Source organism: Zalophus californianus, chromosome 1, assembly GCF_009762305.2.
Source record: "Zalophus californianus isolate mZalCal1 chromosome 1, mZalCal1.pri.v2, whole genome shotgun sequence".
Taxonomy (NCBI): domain Eukaryota; kingdom Metazoa; phylum Chordata; class Mammalia; order Carnivora; family Otariidae; genus Zalophus; species Zalophus californianus.
Genome location: NC_045595.1, coordinates 137,563,758 through 137,578,134, shown reverse-complemented (window position 1 = coordinate 137,578,134; position 14,377 = coordinate 137,563,758). Strand labels below are relative to the sequence as shown.

General features: G+C 41.4%; 1 long non-coding RNA gene across 6 annotated transcripts in view; it reads right to left on the bottom strand.

The window, feature by feature from the left end:
• The window catches only part of LOC113917041, a 43,930-nt gene that overhangs the window by 22,252 nt on the left and 7,301 nt on the right, over nucleotides 1–14,377 (bottom strand). For 5 of the 6 annotated variants that reach the window (XR_003518108.2, XR_003518106.2, XR_003518111.2 and 2 more), the window contains one exon: nucleotides 1,164–1,359. This is a non-coding gene — a long non-coding RNA (uncharacterized LOC113917041). Of the gene's footprint in view, nucleotides 1–1,163; nucleotides 1,360–4,745; nucleotides 4,970–14,377 lie in introns of all 6 variants that reach the window. The other variant, XR_004820146.1, reaches the window with a different exon arrangement.

Here is a 14,377-nt window from a genome sequence, read left to right as displayed (position 1 = left end):
TGGGTGGTTCAGTTGGTTAAGCGTCAACTGGATTTCGCCTCAGGTCATGATCTCAGCGTCATGAGATCGAGCCCCGAGTGGGGCCCCACACTCAGCAGAGAGTCTGCTGAACATTCTCTCTCTTCCTCTCCCTCTGCCCTGACCCTTGCATGCACACACTCTTTCTCTCCCCTCTCTCTCAAATAAATAAATAAATCTGAAGAAGAAGAAAGAAGAAGAACAACAACAGCAACAACTATGTCTTCGAAACGGTATGTAAGGAAAGTGTTATCATTATTTCCACTTATGGGGACAAAATCCAAAACAACTTGGGCCCAAAGAGCTATCATGGCTTACCCAAATACCCACACCGTGCTAACAATGCAGTGGTGAGCATCATGTGTTAGGTGCTCAACACTCAGGGTCTACTGGCTTGTCTTCAGAAGAGTCACCCTTTTTCTCTGTCAGATATGGTGAAGACAAAAGAAGATCCACACAGTTTTGTGCCCCTTCCACGTGGGCTGGGGCTGAAAATATTTTGAGGCCCAACCTTTTAAAATAATTGCCTAAGAGCCAGTTTTCCTGAGATGTTTTTTGTTTGTTTGTTTGTTTGTTTGTTTTTGTGAAGAAGTGTTTTTGTTTTTAAAGTCCTACTTTTAAAGAAAGCTGTTGTCATTCAGATCTGCTGTGTTGTGACAACTGAAGTGTTTAAATTTGCCCTGTGGTTTGGCCGGTGAATGCAGCCAGCCGCAAGGCCCATGTGCTCCGCATGAGCCTGAGATTTGGCCAAGCTGCACTCTGGGCTGGGTCTAGCTGGGAGGTCTTTCCAGCTCTTTTCCAAACCGCTTTCATTTCATTACATTTTCCTGAGCCTGGGAGTGGCAGGAGAATTGGGGGACCTGGCTGCTTAGGTATTGTTAGCTCCTGGTTTATCTTCCATGTCCTGTGTGCTCACCAAACACACATTTTCTAAAACACTGTCTGATCACGTCAGTCTTCGTGAGGAAGTCCTTTTTGTCTTCCTGGTGCGTAAAGATTCAGCGTCAGTCCTCATCAAGATCCTGGCTCAGTGGTGACTTCACCACAGGGCTCATGATCCTGAGGGCCCGGGCAACCTTCCTCCCCTCTTCCCTGTCCCAGTAAGTGGCCCCAGCACCCCCTGAAGTCAGCATTCTGAGACTTACCTTTGCTTTCTCCCCTCCCTCATCCCTCACTCTCAATTTAGGGCAAGATTCAGGCTCTTGTTGTTATAAAACACAGTTTGCCTTTGTCCACTTGGCTCCATGATGATCCATCCAAGCCTTCTCTCTCCTAATCAGGGCTGCTTTATGATTTTTGTGTGTTCTAGGTACTTTTGCCTTTATGAGCTCCTTCAGCCATCTAGAAAATAAATAAAAATTATATTTTAGCACTGCATTGGTATAAAGGAAAATATAAGCCAGGCTAAGTTTATTATTGTATCTTTGTGTTTTTTTTTTTTTAATTAAAACATTTTCATGGGCCCCAGGCTCTGAGCCCACAGTGCCAAATGGATGAATGAGTCCTGGTCCTAACTACCAGGATAGCCTACTACCTGGTCTCTCTGCCTCCCCTCCTCCAAATTCATTTTCCTCCCAATACCCAGAGGGATTTTTTATCACTATAAATTGGATCATGCCACTCCCCTGCCTAAGCACCCCTGACCAGGCACTAAAGACTTTGTATTATTTTTTTTAAAAGATTTTTATTTATTTGAGAGAGAGAGAGAGCATGAGTGGTGGGGGAGGGCAGAGGAAGAAGCAGACTCCCGTTGAGCAGTGAGCCCAGTGCCCAATGCGGGGCTCCATTGGGATCATGACCTGAGCCAAAGGCAGATGCTTAACCAGTTGAGCCACCCAGGCACCTCTAAAGGCTCTGCATTATTATAAATAGGAACAAAGCCTCTCTCGAACACATCCTCCACACAAGTAACTGGTTATGTTTGATCTATCTCCTTCCACACTTACTTCTATGACATATGGAAAATACATACAAAATGTCTATGATATGTACAAAATATGTATTATTTGGTGAGCCTACTGTTTTTTCACTCAATAGATGGTATCCTAACATATGTATCATTCTTCAACCTTCCCTTTCCACTCAGTGATAAGTCTTGGAGATAAATCCCTATTGCTATACATAGATTTTTCCCATTTTCTCTTACTGGTGCTCCATATTCCACAGAATGACCACATTACATTTAGTCACTATTTGACTGAGGCCCACTTTTCACCTTGACAACTAATGCAACAAGGAACAGGCTCGCCCATGTGAGCGTTTCTCTAAGACAGATATCTTGAAGTAAGATTCTCACTTGGTAAGATTTGCACATTTTTATTTTACTAATAGCCCCGGCTTGCCCTCCCAGTGGCCAGGCCCCTGTCCATTTCTAGAAGCATTGTGTCAGTGGACCCATTTCCCACTTTCACCAACACTAACTGTCTCCAGCATCCTCCATTCTTTCTGAAAAAGGGCCTGCACATGATAAGCTTTCAGAGCCTGAGTGTGTCTTTATTTCAGCTGAGTGACATAATCCTCTGGCTAGTGTAGAATGACATGCTTAAAAGCATTTTTCTTTTGCACATTAAGATATTTTTTATTTCCCTCTTGTTTCCAGGTGGTTGGCAGAAAATCTGGATATTAATCTAGTTTTCTTTCCTTCTCTGGTAATTTTTAAAATTTTAACTTTATCCTTGATATGCAGAAATTTCACTACAAGGACTCTATATATAACTTTATGCATATATCCCATGTGAGGACTGGAAGATCTTTTCAGTCTGAGAATTTATGGTTTTCTCGATTCTGGGAAAACTGAGACCAACATTTCTTCAAAATTTCTTCCTTTCCCTCTCTTTATTCCATTTTTAATGAAAATTCTACTAGCTGCATGTAGGATCTTCTGAATCTATGCTCCCTTTATTCTTTCATACTTCTGATCTCTTTATCTGGGGAAATTCCTCAGCTTGATTTTTCAGATCATTAATTAAGTCTTCATGTGTGACCATTCAGCTATCATACGAATGATTGCATTTTAATTTCAATAATTATACTTAACATAATTACATTTAGTAAATGCAAAATTATTGTTTTAATTTCACTAATGAGCCAATGGCTTCTTTTTGTATTTCAATTTGTTCTTATTTCAGATCTTTCTCTTCTTCTTGTTTCATAGATGATACACCCTCTTTCAGCTCTCTGGAGATAGGTTATTTTAAAATCCTGTTCTTATGTTTCTGTTAATTCTATTTCCTTACATGAAATTCTCTTATTGAATTTATTATCCCTTTTCCAGATACAATCTTAAAAAAATATATTTGTTGATTCTTGTTTGGCAACCTTTCTGTGGTGGCGGTTTCTATTTCTTTCCAAGTGACTTCATGCTACAGTCTTGTCAGCTTCCAGCTTCCCCATGGGATCTTGATGGCTTCCCACATGATCAGGATGCGTTCCCACAGGATGCATTCTCTGTCAGGATGAATTCCTCAGCTCACTGCTACAACCTCTCATCTACAGACCTCCTTGTACAGGCCTTCCTATTTTCTCATCTACAGATAATTCCTTGTCTTGATTTTAAGTGCAGCTGTTCCTTTATTTATCTCATTTCTAGTCTTTCTTATTATTTTCATGGATTGGGTACAGAAATGGGAAATTTCCATGTGTCTTGAAGTCCGGGTAATATAGTCCATCATTTTGAATCACCAACCCTTTACTAGCTAACTTGCACCCATTCTATTTAGCTGCCATAGCACCATGACTTTGCTAACCACTTTGTATAAATTAGCCCTTCTATTGGTCTCTCCCAAAGAATTCTGTCATCTTCCTACATAGTACTCATCACAATTTGTAATTATAAATTCAGTTGTGTGTTTACCTAGCTTGATGCTTTTTTAAAGATTATTTGAACATCTGTATATTCAAAAAGCACTATTGATCCCAAAGTACAGAGAACATTATTCAGGCCTTGAATTATTGTAGTGAAAGAGGAACATAAATAGTAATCTGACACATGCAATAATTTAAAACACGTGTAAGGAACAAAGGTAATATTTACTTCTCTATTGGGTGATCAGAGAAGATTTTCCAGAAAAATGACATTTAAGCAAGATTTCAAAGGATAAATTAGAGGAAGTTCTACAAGCAAATGAGAAAGGGAATAGCACTAAAGACCAAGAGAACCAACGATGTAAGTGCATGCAGGAATGAAAGAGCATGATGAAATCTGGAATAAGCAACTAGTTTGGTACCAGTTCTAGACATTAAAGTGTGTGTGCCTAAGCGTGGGGAAGAATACAGAAGTGAAAGAACAATCCCATTTAAGAGTATCGTGTTGGGATAGGCCAGATTATCTACAGAAACAAACAATGCCAAAAGCTCAGTGCCTTCATACAACAGTTTTTTTCTCACTCATGCCAAGTGCGCTGTGGGCCCAGCTGACTTTCCAAGGCAGCTGCCCTCCACATGTTGGCTCAATACTGCACGCTACTTCAATCTCATGGCACCTCATGTCAACATGAGGCTTCAGGGTTCAAATGCTATTTTAAGACATTTTTATTTTACTCTTTAAGCAAAGGAGGGCCTTTAGAAAAAGGTTTGACAAAGGGAGAGAATGAATAAGACTTGTATTTTTGTAAGAATGGTACTATACACAGAAAAACCAATTAGGAGGTTGTTGATATGAACTTCCAGTAATACAGGGCAGTGGGGAATGGAAACTGTGCATGATGTTGGATTTGAAAGATACTTACATGTAAACAATGGAACTTATTGATTGATGGCATACGAGGAGAAAGGAAAAAAATAAATCAAGGATGACACTCAAATATCTGGCTTCAGTTTCTGAGCTGTTGGTGGTTCATGGACATAGCTGGTGCAGGAAAATGAACAAGTTGGGAATGGAAAGATAGCAACCTCTGTCCAACGGACATTTCAAATGGAGGTGGGAACAGACATTTGATTGGTGAGTGAGGAACTGTGAGGAGACATGTACGATAAAGAAATAGATTTGTAAGTAATCAGTATACAACACCATTTCAACTGTGGTGGTTAGAATGCATGAGAAATATTCAGGAAGAATGGTTAACACTGAGCTTCTGAACTTCGCAGCCTCAGAAAGGCCATCAGGCCCCAGAAATTATATACTAAGTTTTAAGAATATGTGCATATTCAAATTTTTCTCTGAAGAAAGCCCATCCACAAAGGTTTATTAAGGTCCTACTACGTGCAAGTCAAAGGCACTGGCCTGGTACTGGAAATAGAGCACTAAACAAAAAATAAAAAAACTATTTGTCCACTTTGAGATTGTGTTATTCTAATGGGATGGGAAGTGAGCAACAAACAAATAAATAATTAAAAATTAATGGTATCTTGGGGGGCGGAGGAGTAGGAGACCTGGATTTCGTCTGGTCTCAGGAATTCAGCCAAATAGGGATCAAACCATTCTGAACACCTACGAACTCAACAGGAGATCGAAGATAAGAATAGTAACAATACTCTGGACAGAAAAGCGACCACTTACTGGAAGGTAGGACGTGCGGAGAAGTGAATCCGAGGCGATATTCGGGAGGATATACGGCGGGGGAGGGGGCCTCCGTCGGCCGCTTCTGGCAAGTGATAGAGCTGCGGAGCACAAAATCGGAACTTTTAGAAGTCGGCTCCGCGGAGGGACGTCGCTCCAGTGGCTAAGCGGGGGGTGGAACCCTCGTGGGACAGTGTGGTCTCAGGACCCTCGGGGTCACAGAAAGACCGGGGGTGCCTGAGTGCGGCAGAGCTCCCAGGTATCGGGGCGGGGAAGCCGGCTGCAGAGACAGAGCCGAGGCGTGGGCTCTCAGCTCAGGGTTGCCATAAACTGTGATCTGCGGCCCAGTCGGGCCACTGCTCCTCCAGCAGGGACCCAACAAGCGGCAGAGCCGGAGAGACTCTCCTTCCTCCCCTGGGAGGAGCGGCACGGGAGCGCACCGCAGGGATCTGCCGGGTTTGGAGACTCCACACGGGGTCGGGTGCCAGAGATAGAAACGCTCGGTCACAGGCCGGGTGAGCACAGAGTGCGGCCGGAGACCGGGGAGACGGGAGTGACTTTTTCTCTGGGGGCGCACTGAGGAGCGGGGCCCCGAGTTTTCAGCTCATCCGGGTGGAGATTGGGAGGCCACCATTTTCACCCTGGTCCTCCAAAGCTGTACCGAGAGCTTGCAGGGAACAAAAGCTCCTGTGAGCAAACCGGAGCAGCTTGCTTAGCCCGGACTCACAAGGGCAGGGCAATTCCGCCTCCCTCAAAGACATTTGGAAACCACGGCAACAGGCCCCTCCCCCAGAAGATCAGCACGAACAGCCAGCAAGCCAAGACCAAGTTTACCGATCAAGGAGAACGGGAGAACTCCAGTGCTAGGGGAATACTGCACATAGAATTCATGGCTTTTTTACCATAATTCATTAGTTTTTCAAAGCTAATTTTTTAAACTGTTTTCTTTTTGAATTTTTCTTTTTCCCTTTTTCAAACAACATCTTATCAATCCCTTTTTTAAAAAAATCATTTTCATTTTTCATTTTTACAGTCATATTTTTATCCCTTCATAGTAGTTACCCTTATTTTTGGCATATATATATAAGTTGTTCTCTCTTTATAATTTTGAGATACAATTTCTTCTAACAGATCAAAATATACCCTAAATCACTAATGTATGGCTTTGTTCTAGTCTCCTGCCTGATCATATTCTCTCCCTTTTTTTTTCTTTTTTTTCTTTTCTCTTTTTCTTTTTAAATCTTCCTTCTTTTTAAAAACAACTTCTTATCTTATCAATTCCTTTTATAAAATCTTTTATAATTTTCATCTTTACAGTCATCTGCCATCCTTTCATTTTATCAACCCTTATTTTGTACATATATAAGTCTTTCTTCCTTTAAAATTTTAGCAGGCACTTTCTTCTAACGGACCAAAATATGCCCAAAAGCTAGTGTCTGGCACTGATCTATGCACTAGCATGATCGTATTTGATCATATTCTGTTTTTTTGTTTTGTTTTGTTCTGTTTTTGTTTGTTTTTATCTTTTTCTTTTTTTTTTTTTTTCTCTTCTTTCTTTCCCTTTCTTGTCCCCTGGTTTCAGGTCTTTTCTGATTTGTATAGAGTATATTTGCTGGAGACGTTGTTAACCTGTTAGCATTCTGTTCTCTCATTCATCTGTTCTCCTCTGGACAAAATGACAAGACGAAAAAAATCACCTCAGCAAAAAGAACAAGGGGTAGTACCGTCTGCCAGGGACCTACTCAATACGGACATTAGTATGATGTCGGACCTAGAGTTCAGAATCATGACTTTAAAGATACTAGCTGGGCTTGAAAAAAGTGTGGAAGTTATTAGAGAAACCCTTTCTGGAGAAATAAAAGAACTAAAATCTAACAAAGTATAAATCAAAAAGTCTATTGATGAGGTGCAATCAAAAATGGGGGCACTAACTGCTAGGATAAATGAGGTGGAAGAAAGAATCAGCGATACAGAAGACCAAATGATGGAAAATAAAGAGGCTGAGAAAAAGAGAGAGAAACAACTACAGGATCACGAGGGCAGAATTCGAGAGATAAGCGATATGATAAGACAAAACAACATTAGAGTAATTGGGATCCCAGAAGAAGAAGAAAGAGAGAGAGGGGCAGAAGCTATATTGGAGCAAATAATAGCAGAGAACTTCCCTAATGTGGGGAAGGAAACAGGCCTCAAAATCCAGGAGGCACAGAGAACCCCTCTCAAAATCAATAAAAATAGGTCAACACCCCGACATCTAATAGTAAAACTTACGAGTCTCAGAGACAAAGAGAAAATCCTGAAAGCAGCTCGGGAGAAGAGATATGTAACCTACAATGGTAGAAACATTAGATTGGCAACAGATCTATCCACAGAGACCTGGCAGGCCAGAAAGGACTAGCATGATATCTTCAGAGCACTAAATGAGAAAAATATGCAGCCAAGAATACTATATCCAGCTAGGCTGTCATTGAAAATAGAAGGAGAGATAAAAAGCTTCCAGGACAAACAAAAACTAAAGGAATTTGCAAACACAAAACCAGCCCTACAAGAAATATTGAAAGAGGTCCTCTAAGCAAAAAGAGAGCCTAAAAGCAGCATAGATCAGAAAGGAACACAGACAATATACAGTAACAGTCGCCTTACAGGCAATACAATGGCACTAAATTCATACCTTTCAATAGTTACCCTGAATGTAAATGGGCTAAATGCCCCAATCAAAAGACACAGGCTATCAGATTGGATTAAAAAACAAGACCCATCGATATGCCGTCTGCAAGAGACTCATTTTAGACCCAAAGACACCCCCAGATTGAAAGTGAGGGGGTGGAAAACCATTTACCATGCTAATGGACACCAAAAGAAAGCTGGGGTGGCAATCCTTTTATCAGACAAATTAGATTTTAAAACAAAGACTGTAATAAGAGATGAGGAAGGACACTATATCCTACTTAAAGGGTCTATCCACCAAGAAGATCTAACAATTGTAAATATCTATGCCCCTAACGTGGGAGCAGCCAATTATATAAGGCAATTAATAACAAAAGCAAAGAAACACATTGACAACAATACAATAATAGTGGGGGACTTTAACACCCCCCTGACTGAAATGGACAGATCATCTAAGCAAAAGATCAACAAGGAGATAAAGACTTTAAATGACACACTGGACCAAATGGACTTCACAGATATATTCAGAACATTCCATCCCAAAGCAACAGAATACATATTCTTCTCTAGCGCCCATGGAACATTCTCCAGAATTGATCACATCCTAGGTCACAAATCAGGCCTCAACTGCTACCAAAAGATTGGGATTATTCCCTGCATATTTTCAGACCACAGTGCTTTGAAACTAGAACTCAATCACAAGAGGAAAGTCGGAAAGAACTCAAATACATGGAGGCTAAAGAGCATCCTACTAAAGAATGAATGGGTCAACCAGGAAATAAAAGAAGAATTAAAAAAATTCATGGAAACCAATGAAAATGAAAACACAACTGTCCAAAATCTTTGGGATACAGCAAAGGCAGTCCTGAGAGGAAAGTCTATAGCAATACAAGCCTTTCTCAAGAAACAAGAAAGGTCTCAAATATACAACCTAACCCTACACCTAAAGGAGCTAGAGAAAAAACAGCAAATAAGCCTAAACCCAGCAGGAGAAGAGAAATCATAAAGATCAGAGCAGAAATCCATGAACTAGAAACCAAGAGAACAGTAGAACAGATCAACGAACCTAGGAGCTGGTTCTTTGAAAGAATTAACAAGATTGATAAACCCCTGGCCAGACTGATCAAAAAGAAAAGAGAAATGACCCAAATCAACAAAATCATAAATGAAAGAGGAGAGATCACAACCCACACCAAAGAAATACAAACAATTATAAGAACATATTATGAGCAACTCTATGCCAGCAAATTAGATAACCTGGAAGAAATGGGTGCATTCCTAGAGATGTATCAACTACTAAAACTGAACCAGGAAGAAATAGAAAACCTGAACAGACCTATAACCACTAAGGAAATTGAAGCAGTCATCAAAAATCTCCCAAGAAACAAAAGCCCAGGGCCAGATGGCTTCCCAGGGGAATTCTATCAGACATTTCAAGAAGAATTAATACCTATTCTCCTGAAACTGTTGCAAAAAATAGAAATGGAGGGAAAACGTCCAAACTCATTTTATGAGGCCACCATTACCTTGATCCCAAAACCAGACAAAGACCCCATCAAAAAGGAGAATGACAGACCAATATCCTTGATGAACATGGATGCCAAAATTCTCACCAAAATACTAGCCAATAGGATCCAACAGTACATTAAAAGGATTATTCACCATGACCAAGTAGGATTTATCCCTGGGCTGCAAGGTTGATTCGACATCTGCAAATCAATCAACGTGATACAATACATTAACAAAAGAAAGAACAAGAATCATATGATCCTCTCAATAGATGCAGAAAAAGCATTTGACAAAGTACAGCATCCTTTCTTGATCAAAACTCTTCAGAGTATAGGGATAGAGGGTACATACCTCAATATCATAAAAGCCATCTATGAAAAACCTACAGCGAATATCATTCTCAATGGGGAAAAGCTCAGGAACGCGGCAGGGATGTCCACTCTCACCACTGCTATTCAACATAGTATTAGGAGTCCTAGCCACAGCAATCAGACCACAAAAAGAAATCAAAGCATCCAAATCGGCAAAGAGGAAGTCAAACTCTCACTCTTTGCAGAAGATATGATACTGTATGTGGAAAACCCAAAAGACTGCACCCCAGAACTACTAGAACTCATACAGGAATTCAGTCAAGTGGCAGGCTATAAAGTCAATGCACAGAAATCAGTGGCATTCCTATACACCAACAACAAGACAGAAGAGAGACAAATCAAGGAGTCGATCCCATTTACAATTGCACCCCAAACCATAAGATACCTAGGAATAAATTTAACCAAAGAGGCAAAGGATCTGTACTCAGAAAACTATAAAATGCTCATGAAAGATATTGAGGAAGACATAAAGAAATGGAAAAACGTTCCATGCTCATGGATTGGAAGAACAAACTTTGTGAAGATGTCAATGCTACCTAGAGCAATCTACACATTCAATGCAATCCCCATCAAAATACCATCCACTTTTTTCAGAGAAATGGAACAGAGAATCCCAAAATTTGTATGGAAACAGAAGAGACCCCGAATAGCCAGAGGAATATTGAAAAAGAAAAGCAAAGCTGGAGGCATCACAATTCCGGACTTCAAGCTCTACTACAAAGCTGTCATCATCAAGACAGTATGGTACTGGCACAAAAACAGACACATAGATCAATGGAACAGAATCGAGAGCCCAGAAATGGACCCTCAACTCTATGGTCAACTCATCTTTGACAAAGCAGGAAAGAATGTCCAATGGCAAAAAGACAGTCTCTTCAACAAATGGTGTTGGGAACATTGGACAGCCACCTGCAGAAGAATGAAATTGGACCATTTCCTTACAGCACACACAAAAATAGACTCCAAATGGTTGAAAGACCTAAACGTGAGACAGGAGTCCATCAAAATCCTAAAGGAGAACACAGGCAGCAACCTCTTCGACCTCAGCCGCAGCAACTTCTTCCTAGAAACATCGCCAAAGGCAAGGGAAGCAAGGGCAAAAATGAACTATTGGGATTTCATCAAGATCAAAAGCTTTTGCACAGCAAAAGAAACAGTCCACAAAACCAAAAGACAACCGACAGAATGGGAGAAAATATTTGCAAAGGACATCTCAGATAAAGGGCTAGTATCCAAAATCTATAAAGAACTTATCCAACTCAACACCCAAAGAACAAATAATCCAATCAAGAAATGGGCAGAAGACATGAACAGACCTTTTTCCAAAGAAGACATCCAAATGGCCAACAGACACATGAAAAAGTGCTCCACATCGCTGGGCATCAGGGAACTCCAAAACAAAACCTCAATGAGATACCACCTCACATCCGTCAGAATGGCTAAAATTAACAAGTCAGGAAACGACAGATGTTGGCGGGGATGTGGAGAAAGGGCAACCCTCCTACACTGTTGGTGGGAATGCAAGCTGGTGCAGCCACTCTGGAAAACAGTATGGAGGTTCCTCAAACAGTTGAAAATAGAGCTACCATACGATCCAGCAATTGCACTACTGGGTATTTACCCCAAAGGTACAAATGTAGGGATCCGAAGGGGTACATGCACCCCAATGTTTATAGCAGCAATGTCCACAATAGCCAAACTGTGGAAAGAGCCAAGATGTCCATCGACCGATGAATGGATAAAGAAGAGGTGGTATATATACACGATGGAATATTATGCAGCCATCAAAAGGAATGAGATCTTGCCATTTGCAAGGACGTGGATAGAACTGGAGGGTGTTATGCTGAGTGAAATAAGTCAATCAGAGAAAGACACGTATCATATGACCTCACTGATATGAGGAATTCTTAATCTCAGAAAACAAACTGAGGGTTGCTGGAGTGGTGGGGGGTGGGAGGGATGGGGTGGCTGGGTGATAGACGTTGGGGAGGGTATGTGCTATGGCGAGCGCTGTGAATTGTACAAGACTGATGAATCACGGATCTGTACTTCTGAAACAAATAATGCAATATATGTTAAGAAAAAAAAAAGAAGAAGAAGATAGCAGGAGGGGAAGAATGAAGGGGAGTAAGTCGGAGGGGGAGACGGACCATTAGAGACAATGGACTCTGAAAAACAAACTGAGGGTTCTAGAGGGGAGGGTGGTGGGGGGATGGGTTAGGCTGGTCATGGGTATTAAAGAGGGCACGTTCTGCGTGGAGCACTGGGTGTTATGCACAAACAATGAATCATGGAACACTACATCAAAAACTAATGATGTAATGTATGGTGATTAACCTAACAATAAAAAATTATAAAAAAAAAAAAACTGAAACCAGATATAGGGATTGTGAGTGTGGGTAAGAAGAGAAGTAGTAGAACAGAGTGGTCAGGAAGGACCTCACTGAGAAAGTGACACTTTTAGAAAGAGTCAAAGGAGCTGAGGGTGTGGACTGTGTGGCTTTATTGGGGGTATTCCAGACAAAGGAAGGACCTAGCTTCTATTAGAATCCCAATGATTCACCAGAAAGATAAAGAATGATTCCTCCGAAGCAAGAAGAGAGCTGAGAACGCAGGTAGAGAAAGAATAGTCTGCAAAGGAGTGCTCGTGATTGGTTGTGGGATTCAGAAAAGATGTAAAGGCAAGAGGATCTGATAGACTTAAAATGGGGTGGTGTCAAAGGACTGGATGTCTTGATGAGATTGAAGTCTAGGGTTATTGGAGTCTATAGGGTTATTGAAGGAGTAAAAGACCTAAAAAGATAGGAGATGGTGGTTAGAGAATGGGTGTTATGAGATGGAGCTTGCAGAGGTGGATGTGGCTATGGGTATCATAGATGGCTAGGGTAAAGCAGAAGAAGTCATCACTGAAGATGAGGAGCTCAAAGGATGAGAGCCTAGTGTCCCTCGGGGCATCAGGAGGAACTGGGGAGGAAAGGTAAGCAATGGAGCCACATGCGTAAGTTCTTAAAGAAAGGAGCAAAGGATAGAACCAAGAGGTTGGAAGGTGGCAGTAGCAGGGAGGGGAATTTGGAAAGGATAGAAGATTGCCAGAGTGATAGAAGGGCAGGGGAATTTGGAAAGAGGGTGGAAAAGTAATAGTCATGAAATAGCAGTAGGAAGTTAGGGAAGTAAGGACCCTGACTCCTCCATGATCTGAGTCCACCCCCTCACCCCACGGTCTGACCCCAACTGTCCATTTGCTTCTTATGGCCTAACCAGTGCTGTCCTGGGGTTGGATCCGCTTGGTCCAATTGGCCTTAGCATCTGGAGAACCTCTGGGAGAGGGGAGACATAATATGAGTGAATAGCAACTATAGTCGATATAAAATGGATTTAGGTGAGCAAAGGTAAGGGAGGTATGGAAGGTGTATTAGTTTCCTAGGACTGCCATAACAAAAAACCACAGACTGGGTCACCTACACAGCCAAAATTTATTTTCTCACAGTCCTGGAGACTAGAAGTCTAAGATCAAAGTGTTGGCAGGTTTGGGTTCTTCTGAGACCTCTCTCCTTGGCTCGTAGATGGCTATTTTGTTGTGTCCTCACGTGGTTGTCCCTCTGTGTCATCTGTGTCCTAATCTCCTCTTCTTACAGGGACTCCAGTCATATTGGATTAAGGCCCACCGAAACAGCACCTTTTTGTTTTGTTTTGTTTTGTTTTCTCTCTCAAGTATTTTTTTTATTTTTTTTATTTTTTAAATAATTTTTTATTGTTATGTTAATCACCATACATTACATCATTAGTTTTCGATGTAGTGTTCCATGATTCCTTGTTTGTGCACAACACCCAGTGCTCCACGCAGAACGCGCCCTCTTTAAACAGCACCTTTTTAAATTTAATTATCTTTTGAAGGCCCTGTCTCTAAATGGAATCACATTCTGAGATATTAGGGATTAGCACATCAACATATGAATTTGGGAAGGATACAATTCAACCCAAACAGATGGTATATGTCTCAAGTACTTGAGAACCCCAGGATCATTCCTTACACATCACATCTCCTCCTGCCAGATTACCGTGAGGAGAAATAACCAAACAGAAAGCCAGGTACCCTCTGTTACCAGCGAGGCTCGTACCTGGTTCCACAGACTGGGGCTCTCCTATAAAGCTGGGCTCAATGACAGGGCTTCCTTTGGGCAGAAGTTTAAAAAAAGCGTGCCCACCTTCTGTCAGAGCTTAAATCCTAATATCCTCCCCCTACCACCCTTTGGCCAGATACATGGAGAAAGAAGAGCAAAGAGAGAGCCAGAAGACCTAAAGAAGGCTAGTTCCC